This window comes from Mustela lutreola, chromosome 8 (genome assembly GCF_030435805.1).
Source record: "Mustela lutreola isolate mMusLut2 chromosome 8, mMusLut2.pri, whole genome shotgun sequence".
In the NCBI taxonomy this organism is placed as follows: Eukaryota; Metazoa; Chordata; class Mammalia; order Carnivora; family Mustelidae; genus Mustela; species Mustela lutreola.
The window spans coordinates 102313390-102328757 of NC_081297.1; positions in this window are offsets into that span (position 1 = coordinate 102313390).

The window sequence follows — 15368 nt, forward strand, 5'->3', positions numbered from 1 at the left end:
AAAAAGGAATTGGTTTGTTTCATTTAGCATAAATACCCTTATGCTTTTCATGGTTTAATCTTCTTTTTTCCTCTTCACATTCTGGTCCAGGCCCGGAGCTTCTGGCTGTTCCTCTAATAGGCCCACATTATGCTAGGCCTTTGCCCTTTGCCCTGGTCTCTACCTGGAACTGTCTTTCTCCAGGAATCAATATTCACGTCTTTCAGGTCTTTGCTCTAAGGTCTACTTATTAGTGAGGTCTCCCCTGGCTACATATTTGAAATTTTATTCTTCTTCCTCCTGGATTCCTTTTTCTCTTTTTTATTTTACTGTTCTCCAGAGAGCTAACCACTTGTTAAATTAATATTGTAAATTTTAGTTTTCTGACTCCCTCCACTAGAATGTATGCTCCACGAAGGCAAGAATTTTGCATGTTTTTTTTTTACTGTTCACCCCACACTGGAACAGTGACTAATACACGGTAGGCATCATGGAATTGATGGACAAGTAAACAAAGGACTGCGTTCATTCATTTATTCAGGTGACACTGACCACACAAAGGATAAGCCTCCTCACACCTCCCTTTGCACAAACACCTCCAGGAGGAGAGACAATAAAAGCCCAATGCCAAATATGAAAATAATATCTCAGGCAAGCATAGAGTATGAAAGACTCATGTAAAACAGCTGCCATGATTGCTACGCCATTGGAAAAGCCCAATGGAGAGACAAGGAAAGATCTTTGAGCCAAGTTCAGCCAGGGAAAGACAGGGAAGGAATTCCAGAGACAGAATCCTTCCCCTCTACTCCACCCCTCTGCCTCCTGTCATCTGAGGAATAAGAAGGCAGATGTGCCCATTATCCTGGGAGTCTGCAGGGCAGCCTACAGAATACTCAAGCACCAAACAATATATTACCTCTCGATTCCTGTGCAATTCACTCGCATATTTGGGAGTAAATTCTGTTATATGCAAGCACTAATTCTGGAATACAATCATTTATGTCTAAGGCTGTCAGCTCCATTCAGGAGGAAGGTTCGCTGGCAAAGAGAATAGCACTGCTCTCCCCTGACGCTCTGCAATGTGCCACATGGCACAGGAGGTTTTCAATTCATTTGCTTGAAATTTAAATAAAATCTTTATTGGGAAGTGTCTGTCAAAATCTCAGGAAATACCTCAAATAAAGGAAAGGACCATCACCATGGACATAAACTGGAAAGTAAGAAGTGCCATTAAAAAATCATACTGAGCTTTCTACAAGGTTTATGCTTTGTCTTAATAAAAGCATAGGCAGTCGAACGCACAGTGCTACCATGATTTTTTTTGTTGACATATAATGTATTATTTGTTTCAGGGGTACAGGTCTCTGAATCATCAGTCTTACACAATTCACAGCACTCACTATAGCACATACCCTCCCCAGAGTCCATCACCCACACCCCATTCCTCCCACCCACTTCATTCCAGCAACCCTCAGTTTACTTCCTGAGATTAGGAGTCTCTTATGGTTTGTCTCCCTCTCTGGTTTCATCTTGTTTCATTTTTCCCTCCCTTCCCCTATGATCTTCTGCCTTGTTTCTCAAATTCCTCACATAAGTGAGATCATATGATTATTGCCTTTCTCTGATTGACTTATTTCGCTTAGTGCTACCAAGATTAAAGAAGGAGCTAAACCCAGAAACAGGTGACACTGACTGTGTGCTAGCATTCCTCAAAGGGAAATTTGGGAGATGGGCAAGGCTGAAAGCTGAAGGTCAGTGGTGCTCGAGGCATAGTTAGGTATTGTTTATTCAACGTATAAGCATTTTAAGAAAATTCCGTCCATCTGATAACTGATTTTATATCAATGTTATTGGTATGCAGGAAAATAACTGATGTGTCCTTCAACACACTTGAAAAATTCCTACTCTTAAAATTATTCTCATGAGAAAATTCATTTTAATTTTAACTTACACCTTCCCCATCTACACACACACACACACACACAACTTTTCAGGTAACTTGTCAAACAGATGTTTAAATCTTACTGTCTAGGATCAGCCTTTGAATGGTAGTTGCAAACATACCCATCATCTCAATCAGGGCTCAACAGACTATAATAGCTCATGTCACAAACCTCACTGCCTCTGTTTTTGCAAATGATGTTTTGTTAAAACACAACCACATCTGTTCGTTTATATGTTGCCTATTACCTGTGGCGGCTTTCCCTAGAATGGCTGAGTTGAGTAGTCAAGATAGAGACAACACAGCTTGCAAACTGAAGATATTTACTATCTGGCCCTTCACATACATACACAAAAAGGGTTTGGGACTCCTAATCTAGTGAATGCAAATTTCTGATATAAAGTCTATAGTTAACTTTACTTCTAAGCCAGCCCATTCTTCTAGGATAGCTTACATACTAGTATGTAACAAATTGTTATTCAAAAATAAGCAATGTGGTTTTGTGACTGTATATTGATTGTTACCAATTCCCTGATTACATTAACATCCATCACATGAACCTATTATTCTGTAAAATAGAATTATGGAACGGTTTAGACAGCAGGTGTGAGAGCCAATGGCAAGACACTGCCCACGGTGGAGCCCACACTGCCCAGTAAAAGTGAGGAGGCTAATAAATAGCAGGAGGGGTTGTAACAGCCTGAATCTCCTCGAGTACATGTATTTCGCAGCTGAGGTGCCAAGGGACAGACTGCTTGGAATGCCAAGAGTGAAGCCAAACAAAAAGGAGAGCTTGAGGAAATTTTTCTAGTGAAAAAGAACTCTTTCTTACAAATTTGAAAATAGTTTCTCCTTTGTGTTATATTCATTTTTCCCTCTTTGAAATAACATGGTTTCATCTTCCACTGAATGTTTTCCCCCTTTTGATTTCTGCATCAAATGAAAATTAATTCCTTCACCTGGTTCACACAGACAGTTCCACAGGCTTAAAGTACATAATAAAAGAAGCTGAAATGGATTAATCTTTTCAGTAGGTGAAAATGGTAAAAAAAAAAAAAAAAAAAAAAAAAAATGCCAAGTTGAAATTTAAAAAAAATTTTTTTTTTTTTATTCTTCATGGAATTGAAGGTAGCAGCACTGATAAACCAAGCAATCTGAAGGCAACAGCACGTATCTCTGTTCACGGGCCATATTAGGTTTCCTCTCTCTGTCCTGGGACATAAGATCCACACTTGGCCATTTAGTAGTTCTGAGACCAGGGACAAGCCACTTCTACTTTTGGAGGGGGCTCAGTCACCATGACAGTCAACAAAGAGCTGTTGACAGGGCTCCCAGAGGACCTAAGGGGACTAAACCGAGAGGTTCACTGCTGTTTGCCTTTGTCAACAAAACCTCTGGAGAACCTCCACCCATAGCTGGTGATGGGGAAGGAAGTGAAAGTAAAATCAAGCATTCTGTTGCTATTTAAAAGCCACCCTAGGAACAAGGCTTGCAGGGTAAAAAGTTGAAACTAAATGAGGCTTTCAGTTTTCTGTGGATTTCAGTGATTGAAATTAGCCTGAGGGCTCCCCTTTTGTCTCTCCCCACGTAGCAGTGGTTACACCCGGGGTTGGCAGGAGATAAAATGCTGCTGTGCACATAGAACAGGCTTGTGTGCTAGCCAGGGTCGCTCCGAAGTTAAAGTGCCTGAGCCACTTCCATTTTTTCTTTTTTAATACTCCTGGTATGTTCAAAAGTGAAATGCCAAAACATAATTACAAACATTGTGCTGCATTTTTTTTTCCCACACAGACATTTATGTTTAAAAGAACATTAGTAATTTTAACACATACATTTAAGTAAATGCCACATAATTATCTGTTTTTTAAAAGACTATAGCATTCAAAAGCAATGTTTCTGTAGGGTATGCTATAGAGAATGAGACCCAAACTTAAGAAGAGTGGTATGAATGACTCCTTCTGGTCACGGGAGTGAATGTTACTGCATGGATAGCCTCTCTCATTTGGGAATGATGTCATCTTTGAGACCCTCTCAAACCTGAAAGTCTGGGTTAAAAGGCTCCCTTGCCTTCTTTCCCACCCCACCCCCTATCCTCCCACTCAGCCTCCAGCCCCGCCACTGAGACCAGACTATTCATATGTAATTATGACTGGGAAGCCAGGAGGGGGAAAATGAGGGATTACGGAGAGGTCCATGATGGACTTCTTCCACAGGTATTTTTCAAGTGCCTCATGTTCACTCATGTTCACAGTGTCATGATTGAGCTCATACTCGGGATTTGAATCAGGCAGTTTTATTCTGTACTTGTGTTATCAAGCCTTACTAGACCTCAGTGGCCTCATCTGCTACCTCATTTGTGAGGTACATCATTGGTGGCTGTGAGGATTCAATGACTTACACATGTAAGGGTATCAGAACAGTGCCTGGCAGGGTGAATGAACAACACAAAATTCCTTGCCCTCAGGAAGCTTAATTCCAGTTCCCTACTGCATTGTGCTCTCCATTCTCCCCTCTGCAAGCCTGTCTACATGAAACAACTGCCTTGCAATATATAAAGATATTTGGTAAAACGAAATGTCACTCCACTGATGCAGGTGGGAGAGAAAAGCATCGCTTAAAGAATCTCTCTTAAAGCATCTTTAAAAATCTCTTTTAAAAATTCATTAATCAGGGCGCCTGGGTGGCTCAGTGGATTAAGCCACTGCCTTCGGCTCGGGTCATGATCTCAGGGTCTTGGGATCGAGCCCTGCATCAGGTTCTCTGCTTGTGGGGAGCCTGCTTCCCCCTCTCTCTCTGCCTACTTGTGATCTCTCTCTCTCTCTCTGTCAAATAAATAAATAAAATTTAAAAAAAATTCATTAATCAGCCACTCAAAAAGCAATGTGTGAGGCAACGTGTAGGGGCTGCTGTGATTGCAGCGATAAACCAGGTATGGTCCCGTGCTCATTGGTGGGAGAGATATTAAATACATAAATCATTTTGTATAATGTCAACTTTTTGTTAAAGTATAAAGTACATACAGAAATTGAAGGAATAATAAGCATACAGCTCACAAAATGAACACACACACATAAACGCACATACAATTCATAACCAGATCAAGAATTAGAATCTTACCAGCCTCCCAGATATCTCCCTCTGGCCTCCTCCATTCACAGCATGCACACACACACCCCCCCAGGTAAATATTATTCTCACTTCTAAAACCACAGATTACTTTAGCCTGTTTTTAAACTTGATAAAAAAAAAAAAGCTCTCACACCATGTACTTTTTTGTGACTGGCTTTTTCTAACTCAATGTTATGTTTTTGATATTCACTCTTTTTGCATGTAAGTTGTAGTTCATTCTCATTCTTGCATATTATTGTACTGTATGAATGAATATACCCTTATTTGTGTATCCACTCTACTGTTGGGTATTTGGGCTGTTTCCAGTTTGGGAATATTATAAATAATACTGCAGTTGACATTCTCGTGCGCCATTTGTTGAATATATGCATGCATGTCTGTTACGTATATACTTAGAGGAGTGAAATTGCTGAGTCTAAGGTCTGGGTATGATCAGTTTTAGTACACACTCTCAAAGAGCTTTCCAAAGTAGTAACAATCACTCTGGTCCACAGAGTATGAGAGGTCTGATTGCTCTACATTGTGTATCTCCTTCACTTCTGGAGGATATGTTGAAGCATCTGCTTTATGAGGTTAATCTGTGTTTCCCTGGTGATGAATGCAGCCCACTGCCTTTTCATATGTTTATTTTCTGTTTGGATATCTTCTCTTGTGAAATATCTATTTTGACATTTGCCCATTTTTGTTGAGTTTGCTTCCTTTTTCTTAGTGATTTGAAGGAATGCTTTACAGATTCCAGATGGTAAGAGATCTTTTACAGATAGATGTACTGAAACTCTCTTCTCCCGGTATATGGCTTATCTTTATACTCTCAGTAGTACTGAAGAACTGAAGTTCCTAATTTTAATGTAATCCAATTGATCAATACTTTCCCCCTTTATGGTTATTGCTTTTTTTGTGTCTTAAAAAATCTTTGCCTGAGGCAGTTCTTGTGGAGGCAGCTAGGGCAAGACTGGAAATCGTTATGCACTCTGTTGCCTGGACTAGAAAATAGTATAGTCAGGACAACTAATGGTGTCCCCAAGAAACCAAAGGGCAAGATGCCTATTCATGCCTCCTTTGTGAAGACAAGCTGGGAGGGACATTCACAGGAAAATCGAGAGACCCCTGTGAACTCTGCATCTTCCAAGTGCTCTGGGAGGTGGACTATAGTGTGTGGGAAAGAGAAATGTGAATCTGATGAAATGGTAAAGGAAATTATGGCTAGTGACCAGCTAAGGGAGGTGAGAAGAAAGATCACAATATCCCAAATGTTTTCATACCTCATCTGGCTTCTTCCTCTTCTACTTAGACATCTGTCCAAGATCAAATCCGTATACCTACTACACATTTTCCCTGAGGACGTGGCCAAAAAACCTGGTAATACATTATGGTATGTAGGGTTCCTAAAACGCCTCCATAAAGATATTCCATCTTAATCCCTAAAACCTACAGATGTGATGAGACATCACTCAGTCCTATGATTGTGTTCTATGACAGAGCTGGCCTTAAAACAGGAGATTCTCTGGATGGACATGATTTAACCAATAAAACCTTTCTAAGCAGAGAGCTTTCTCCAGCTGGTAGAAGAGGAAGTCAGAGAGATTTGTGGAATAAAGAGGATTTAACTTGAAGATGCAGGAGGCCACGTGAAAGGGACTCCAGAAATGTTAGAGGTGAGAGAGAGCCCCGGCCAGTTGCTGTGAAGAAAACAGGGTCTTTAGTCCTATAACCACAAGGAACTGAATTGTGCCAACTACTTGAATGAGCCTGGAAGTGATGCCTACTCAGAGCTTGGAGATGAAGATCCAGCTTGGCTGAGAACTTGATTTCAGCCTTGTGATTCCCTTAGCAGAGAACTCAGTCATAACATACCAGACTGCTGACTTTCATGAATGTGAGCTCTTAAATGCGTGCTGGCTTAAACTGCAGAGTTTGTACTAATTTGTGACCCAGTGACAGAAAAATAAAGCACGTGGAATCATTTTGAGTGATAGTGAGAAGTCACCTTTAACGAGGCAACAAAGTTGAAGATGAATGGGAACAATGTTGCCAATTCTAATCTAAAGGAAAAAGGGATAAAGGGGTCATCTAAAATTCCAGCAAAAACTGTGGAGGAGGAAGATTAAGAGTATGAGAAAGGGTTAAAGAGGAAAAAATTAATAAAACCATGTATCTGCCTCCATCTGAATACAGGTAGGGTACATGCAGTAATTGACTCACTTTTTATTTGAGAAGGTGTCTGTTTCTCTCACTGAGTTTGATTCTATAACTGGAAATTCATATTATAGTTTGTTGTGTTTTTTTTTTTAGATTTTATTTATTTATTTGACAGAGAGAGATCACAAGTAGACAGAGAGGCAGGCAGAGAAAGAGAGAGGAGGAAGCAGGCTCCCTGCTGAGCAAAGAGCCCGATGCGGGACTCGATCCCAGGACCCTGAGATCATGACCTGAGCCGAAGGCAGTGGCTTAACCCACTGAGCCACCCAGGCGCCCCATATTATAGTTTTTGACATGCTCTAGAAATTGCAAGTAGTTTCCATGAAGGGTTTATGGGTGCCACAAGCACCCAGAAAAATCTATAAAAGTTGCTTGTATTTCTAAATATATTTGGGGTGCCTGGGTTGCTCATTCTGTTAAGTATCCAGCTCTTGATTTCTCAGGTCATGATCTCAGGGTCATGAGATCGAACCTAGATTAGGGCTCTGCACTGAGTGTGGAGCCTGCTTTAGATTCTCTCTCCTCTCCCTCTGCTCCTCCCCTGCCTTGCGTGCAGATGCTCTCCCTTGCTCTCTCTAAAAATAAATAAATAGGGGTGCCTGGGGGGTTCTGTTGGTTAAACATCTGTCTCCTGATTTTGGTTGAGGTCATGATCTCAGGGTCTCAGGATTGAGCCCCATGTGGAGCTCCCAGCTCATTGGCAAGTCTGTTTCTCCCTCTGCCCCTCCCCTACTCATGTTTTCTGTCTCTCAAATAAATAAAATCTTAAAAAAAAAAAAAAAAACCTAATTAAATAAATGTTTTTAAAGTAAAAAGACTCTCTTTTGTTGTCCATTCATGAACTTGAGGTTTGTGTGAGTGAGCAGTTAATATGTTCCTGGAATTAAAAAAAAAAAAAATTGTCATTTATTTGTAAGTTAGTGTTATCCATTAGAAATCCTGTTATCAATAGTATATATATCTACAGTTTGCAAAAAAGACAACAACAAACTAGCCAACCTCTTGTGGTCCCTGCTGGGTACTGTAATGTTGTGGGAGGTTGCTCCTTCTGTAGAGGGTTCAGGGACCAGGCCAAACCCATCTATGCTGCTTCAGGTGGCCTTGTTTTTCTATATAGTGACAGAACATTCTGCCGACATTCTTGGCCATGGAAAAGGGCTATCCGCTGGCATGGATGTGTTCTGGTTCGTTTTGGTTAAATCTGGTTAGTTTGAAAATAAACGGTAAGACTCTTTATTGTCAGAAAAGTGAGCAGCTGTTGCTTCAATCAAAATGCAGAAGAAGGCTTCTGATCTTAAAACGCAGGATTTGCAACATTCTGGGTTTTTTGTTTTGTTTTGTTTACATTTAGAATGCCAAGAGTTTTTCACGTAAATGCTTTCTTTGAAGCATAACCTAATAGGGAAGAGTGCGACTGAGAACCAGCATGGAGCACACCTGGGGGACCCCCAGCCAGGAAAAGCCCCCCCCCCCGCCCCGTCCATTCCTGCCCCCTCCCAAGTTACAGCTGCCCCTTCTCCCCCAAGATAACCCCAGTCCTCACTCTTAATATAAAAGGTTTTTATTTCTTTCAGAGTGCTGAGATGTTTCTGAAGCAAAATGGGAGTATTCAATTTTTTTTTTGAGTGGGGGAAAATTTTTGGTTTTTTTACCTCAAGGTCATGAAGATCTTTTCCTGTTTCCTTGGAGGAGTGTCTTTGTCTTCCGTTTCGCACGTTGGTCTCCATCTACCTCAGTTTACTTTCCCGCACGGTGTGAGGGGCGTGAACAGCCCACCTCGCCTTCACAGAGCACCCAGCGTCCCCACGTGGCTCCGCCCCTCGACAGCTCCCATATGCTCAGTCTCCTCTCGCGAGACTGCGGAAGCCTCCGAGACGCATTTAAGAGGTTTGCTGCTTCCGTTCTCGAACCTCTTTCTGTTCCTCCTGTGCTGCCATTTGAGGAAACGTCCTGAAGGGAAATCCAGCTTCGGGTTGGCTACCCGCCTCCTTCGTGTATCTTTTAGAAATTCCTGGTTTCTGTGTCCCTAGATTCTCTGCTTCTGCCAGGATCCTGAATGGAGGAGGCATGTCCTCTGGGTGGGAGCTGCAGGAGTCAGCCCTCCTCTTGGGGGGACCCTCACGCTCCAGTCTCGCATCTCCAGCTGCTCCCCGTGTCCTTGCAACAGATGAGCTCCACAGTTACGTTGACCTTTGCTGGACAGAAGTCCTGGTCACCTGCGAGTTATTTCGTATAAGAGATACACTTTTCATTGTAATTGTGATAAAAGTTATGAAGGAAAACGAGCCCACACGGGGTACCTGTATTAAGAGGCAATATTGGGAGTCTCTGGTTTAAAAAATACAGTCTTTAAAAACAAATGAGATATAATTGACATATTAATATGGTGTAGGTTTAAGGTATACAATGTGTTGATGTATATATTACAATATGATTACCATGGTAGCATTAGCTAACACCTCTATCACATCACACAATTATCATTTCTTTTTTGTGGTGAGAACATTTAAGATCTGTTCTCTTAGCAACTTTGAAGTAGTCCAGTATTGTTGTACCATAATCGCCATATCACTTAACATCTCAACCCCCCCCCAACTTGGCCCCTGGTAGCCACCATTCTACTCTCTGTTTCTTCCTTTAGAGTCTACATTTAAATCATAGAATACAGTATTTGTCTTTCTCTAACTTCTCTCAATGTAATGCCCTCAAGGTCCATCCAAGTTGTCACAAATGGCAGGGGATATATCTATATCTACTAGATAGATAGAGATACTCCCACATCCTCTTTATCCATTTACCCATCAATGGACACTGTTGTTTTTCCAGCTTGTTGCTGTATTTTCCAAACAACTTTTCTATGTTCTGTCCAGGTTGCTTCCATATCTTCCAGATAATTCTTTTATGTCCTGTTTTCATTTCCTTTGGCTATATACCCAGGTGTACAATTGTTAGGTCATATTTTTAAGTTTCGATTTTTAAAGTTTTGAGGACACTCCTTGCTGTTTTCCATGGTGGCTGAATGAATTTACGTTCCCAACAATAGTGCCTCAGGGTTCCCCTTTCTCCACATCCTCACCAACACTTGTTTTTTTTTTCTTGTCTTCTTCATGATAGTCATTCTAACAGGCATAAGGTGACATCCCACTGTGATTTTGGTTTACATTTCCCTGATTATTATTAATGTTCAGCATCTTTTCATGTACCTATTGGCCATTTAGATGTCTTTTTTGGGAAAATGTCCATTCACTTTCTCTGCCCATTTTTTTTTTTTTAAGATTTTATTTATTTATTTGACAGACAGAGATCAAAGTAGTCAGAGAGGCAGGCAGGGAGAGAGAGGAGGAGGCAGGCTCTCTGCAGAGCAGAGAGCCCAACTTTGGGCTTGATCCCAGGATCCATTGATCATGACCCCAGCCAAAGGCAGAAGCTTTAACCCCACTGAGCCACCCAGGCACCCCCAATTCCCATTTTTAAAATTTGAATTTAATTAATGCATTTCAGAGGTAGAGGTCATTGATTCATCAGTCTTACATAATACTCACTGCTCATTAAATCATGTGCTCTCCTTAATGCCTATCACTCAGTTACCCCTTCTTCCAACCCCTTCCCCTACAGTAACTCCCAGTTTGTTTCCTATGATTAAGAGCTCTTATGGTTTGTCTCCCTCTCTAATTTCATCATTTCATTTTTTTCCTCCTTTCCCCAATAATCCTGTTTTGTTTATTAAATTCCACATATGAGTGTGAGATCAAATGATAATTGTCTTTCTCTGATTGAGTTACTTCACTCAGTATAACATCCTCTAGTTCCATCCACATTGTTGCAAATGGTAAGATTTCATTTTTTGATGACTGAGTAGTATTTCAGTGTGTGTGTCTGTTTGTCTCTGCTCATTTTTAAATTGGATGGTTTCGGTTTTTGTTATTGAGTTATAGGAGTTCCTTATGGATTTTGGATATTAAATCCTTATCAGATATACAGTTTCCAATTTTTTTCTTCTATTCCATAGGTTGCCTTTTAATTTTGTTGATGGTTTCCCATCCTGTGTAGAGCTTTTTACTTTGATCACTGTCTTCTGTAGAACCTGCTATAATTTTTCATAAGCACACCTGAGCCTTGAGCACATCAACAGTGCATTAGTGGAAGAAGTCAGCACTTCTACCCTTTTCCCCACTCAGTCCTTCATTTGGAACAAGTAATTTTGCCTCTCAAGTTCCCAATTACCCTGATCTAGCATTTCTTCTTTACCTTAAGAGCTGGATCCTATCTTTAAAGTGCTTTAAAACCTTGGAACAGAAGGCAGTCTCTCACTGACTTGGGCCATTTGAAAATAGGTGCAGAGAAATTCTTTTCACTTATTTAAAATGGTGTGTGTGTGCCTGAAAATCAAGTCAGTAGTTTTGTTTTTTTGTTTATTTGTTTGGTTGGTTGGTTGGGTTTTTTGTTTGTTTGTTTGTTTGTTTGTTTGTTTTTAAGGTGGGAGGTAGCAAAAGAAATTCCCCTAAGGCTACATGCCACCTAAAAGCTACTGAGACACAATCCCTAAAGAAGGGATATCTAAGGCAAATGTCACTTTGTCTTCACACAATTTCTTCTATAGTTGCTTCTGAGTCCACTCCAGTTGCTGGAATATGAACACAGATTTGTAGAAGAACTCAGTTGTAGGAATTGCAACGAAAAGTTATCAGTTAATATTACCATATGATGAAGGCTGATCTTATCTTGATAATATCCTGGGATGGAATGGACTTCGGGGTATTTTTTTTCTGTTTCATGCTTAAATTTGCAACTGACATTGTCTGGTTGTCAAGAAAGAAGTTTTCAAAAACAAAGCTGAGGAACGGGTGAGGACCAAGGCAGACTGGAGAGTCTTTTCGAGGAGTGGGATGATCCTTAGGTAAAGAGAAGGGTGTGTTTGCTTCTTGATAGGGGCCTCCAGCTGATGAAACTCTGTAATAGTGTAGGACAGGCAGGGACCTCAGCAAATCTGAGTGATCACCCCCTTGGGAAAAAATATATACATAATTAATTGAAATTCCCTTCTAAAATAGGGTCAGAAGAAAACGAATGTTGTTCAGATGGGAGCCAACACCCAGAGATAACCTCAGCTAATAGAGGATGTGATGGCTCAGAAGATAAACAAAATAAAGTGTAGGAGAACTGCAAGAAAAACAAATGAAGGGAAATAGGGAGGGAATAAAACACAGGATGAATTGGAAGGAAGTGACAACTTGGGGACAAGCCAGGGAAAAATATGAACAACAACAAAAAAGAAAAGAGCTTACTACTCTGGTGAGGGATGATGACACAGGGGTGGGGTGGGGTGCTGCTCTGCAGGTGTGGGTGCAGGAGAAATATGGGAACTCTCCATACCTTATGCTCAATTTTGCTATGGATCAAAAACTGCTCTGAAAAAAAGAAAATTAAGTCTTAAAAAAAAGGAACTTAGGTAAAACCAATCAAAAGCACAACACCATGATTGCTGGGGTGGGGGGTGGGGTGGGAAGGTGGCGAGGAGGGTTAGCATTTATTAGAAAAGCATCCAAGGCTTGGAACTTGACCTCTTTTTCACTTAACATTAGGGAATATCTCTCTCGGGACTTGGGCTCAAGGAAAAAATAGAACAGAACAAACACAGCCATGCAGAAGAGAAAGGCTCTAAAGAGGAGTAGACCAGCTACCATGGGAAGTCTCTCAAGAGGGTTCCTTTGCTTCTCTTTCCAACCCTTTGTTTCTATCCCCACTCCTTCACATCCTCCCCTTCATTTTTTTGCCATGTTTCTTCATTCTTTCATGAAACCTTCCCACTAGTCACTTCTGGTATTTTATACTCCTCATCCAATTGCTATAGGAATAAATATAGAAAATAGGATAATAGTAATAAAAACATAGGTGGATTAAAATATATATGATTATGTATTACATGCATTATTATATATGATTTATTGTGTAATAGGTACCATTATATATTATATATGTTAATGCATATTAATATTGAGAATAAACATATGCCATTCTCAATGTTTTCTCTCTCTTACCATAAGACATGAAGGCACTCTGGATTTGAGTTTTATCTTGGCACTTGAAGGGTCATAGTATTTTTAAAGACATTCTAACTCTTGATGGATCTCAGAATACCCATTCCTGAACCTGTACAACTTCAGTGTTCTCATTATTTTCAAGTACATATTTCCTATATTATAGTAAAATGAAACTGTCAAGCAAGTTATACTCATAAATTTAATGATACTTTGTACTTTTAAAGTATCATCTTCCTACAGCCAGAATTTCCCAAGCTTCCTTGCAAGACAGACAAGTACTATGTACTTGCAATTTTATAGCAGGGAAAACTAAAATATAGAGAAGTTAAAAGCTTTCGCCAGTGCCTTATAGCAAGTCAGAAATAAAACTGGAATTTAAGGGAAGTAAGTCTCACTCAACATTGGCTTTCCTGTATAGAGAAACATGAAATAAGAAGAAAAAATTATAAATCAGGCTTGTGAAAGCATTTTAATCAAGATTCTATATATTTACCAATTAAAAGTTAATATTTCAGAAGAAATTCATTTAAGAGTAGTACTAATAAAGAATAATGTGGTTTTGTTTTAATAATTTGTTTCTTGATCGTTAATTAAATTTGTCATAAAAACAAATTTTCATGCTTTTTGTGCAAAAGCAGAGAAAATGAAGCTTAAAAACAATTACTAAATTTATTTCATTCAGGAATATGCTGGCAAATTCCATACTAGTTATCATTTACCTTTTGGGGAAATGAGAGATCAGTCGAGATGATGTCTGTAGTTTTCAAGAGTTCTTTAAGCTGGTATTAAAGGTAAAGCTGCATATGCTGTAGATTTAAAAAGCCTTTGTTCAGCAGTCAAACATACAGCATTTGCTTCAAATTCCTAGATCATACGGTAAGGCTAACCGAAGCATGAGATTGCTGGGCTGACTAGCATTCCAATCCAGAAGCTGATGGGAGAACTCAAGTCTGAAGCTATTATGGGCGGGCGGGCAGGGCGAGCAGGGGTGGTGACTAGGGATTTGGGCTATGGAATCTGGTCTGGTGTTTGCCCTGAGGTTGTGTCAGACCCACAGATGTGAAAACAACAGGTGGGGGGGCAGTGCGCCAGTGTCCCGCTTGTCACCTTGCAGCTTTCATTACAGAATTGCTGGACTGCACCCACGAAATTCTGTACCTCTTTGTGATGCACGACTCCTGGCACTAGGCTGTGTTGATTTTGTGGAAAGAAAATCAGATTTGAGGTCAGATGACCCACATCTAGATCCTGTCTGGGCAGAGTGGCTTTGAAGGAGTCACTTGACCTTTTGGGACCCCAGGCTCTCTTCTACACAAGAGGGATAACAATATCTCACAGAATGGCTGCTCTGTGTCACACTGTTGCCTTCTGGTTCTATCTCCCTTTTGTCTCTTGCACTTAACTCCTGGGAAATATTTTTAACAAGCTATAAAATATATACTGTCATTGGGGTTAGCTCAGGCCATAGGCCCCTTGCTCAGAAAGGTCCTACGTTAAGTTTAATGCTTTGTTGGTGTCCTCAAATTCTTAATTTTCAAACAAGTGGCTTGCATTGTCGTTTTGCACTAAGCACTACAAATGATAGTCAGGGCTGCCTGTTATGTTTTACTAACTTATAAAAAAAAGTCTGATTTTTAAATTTCTTTGAATTGGCTTCATTCCTAATCATGTACTTTGAGAATCCCTGTCTAGCACATACTTATAAATTACTATTTTGATTAAAGTAGTTTGTATCTAATATATGGTGTGTGTATGTGTGTGTGTGTGTGTGTGTGTGTGTGTGTGTATGCACGTGTGTGTTTTCCAGATCAAGCAAAATGCAAAATTCTGACCCAATGATTAATTCTCTCTAGACTATCTAGATTCTGAATTTCTGGAGAGAATGTTTTATATTTTTGCCCTAGTGCCTGGCACTTTGAGAATACTCAATAGAAGGTAGTGGAATGTATGAATATCATGTATACTGTATCAGTCTGTTGTGAGGGATATTCTCTTTGGGTGACAAAAGCATCCTCAGAGGGTAATTTATGGTTTTATCTTCTTTATTGTGACTTCTAGTGGCTAAGAGTATTTGACTT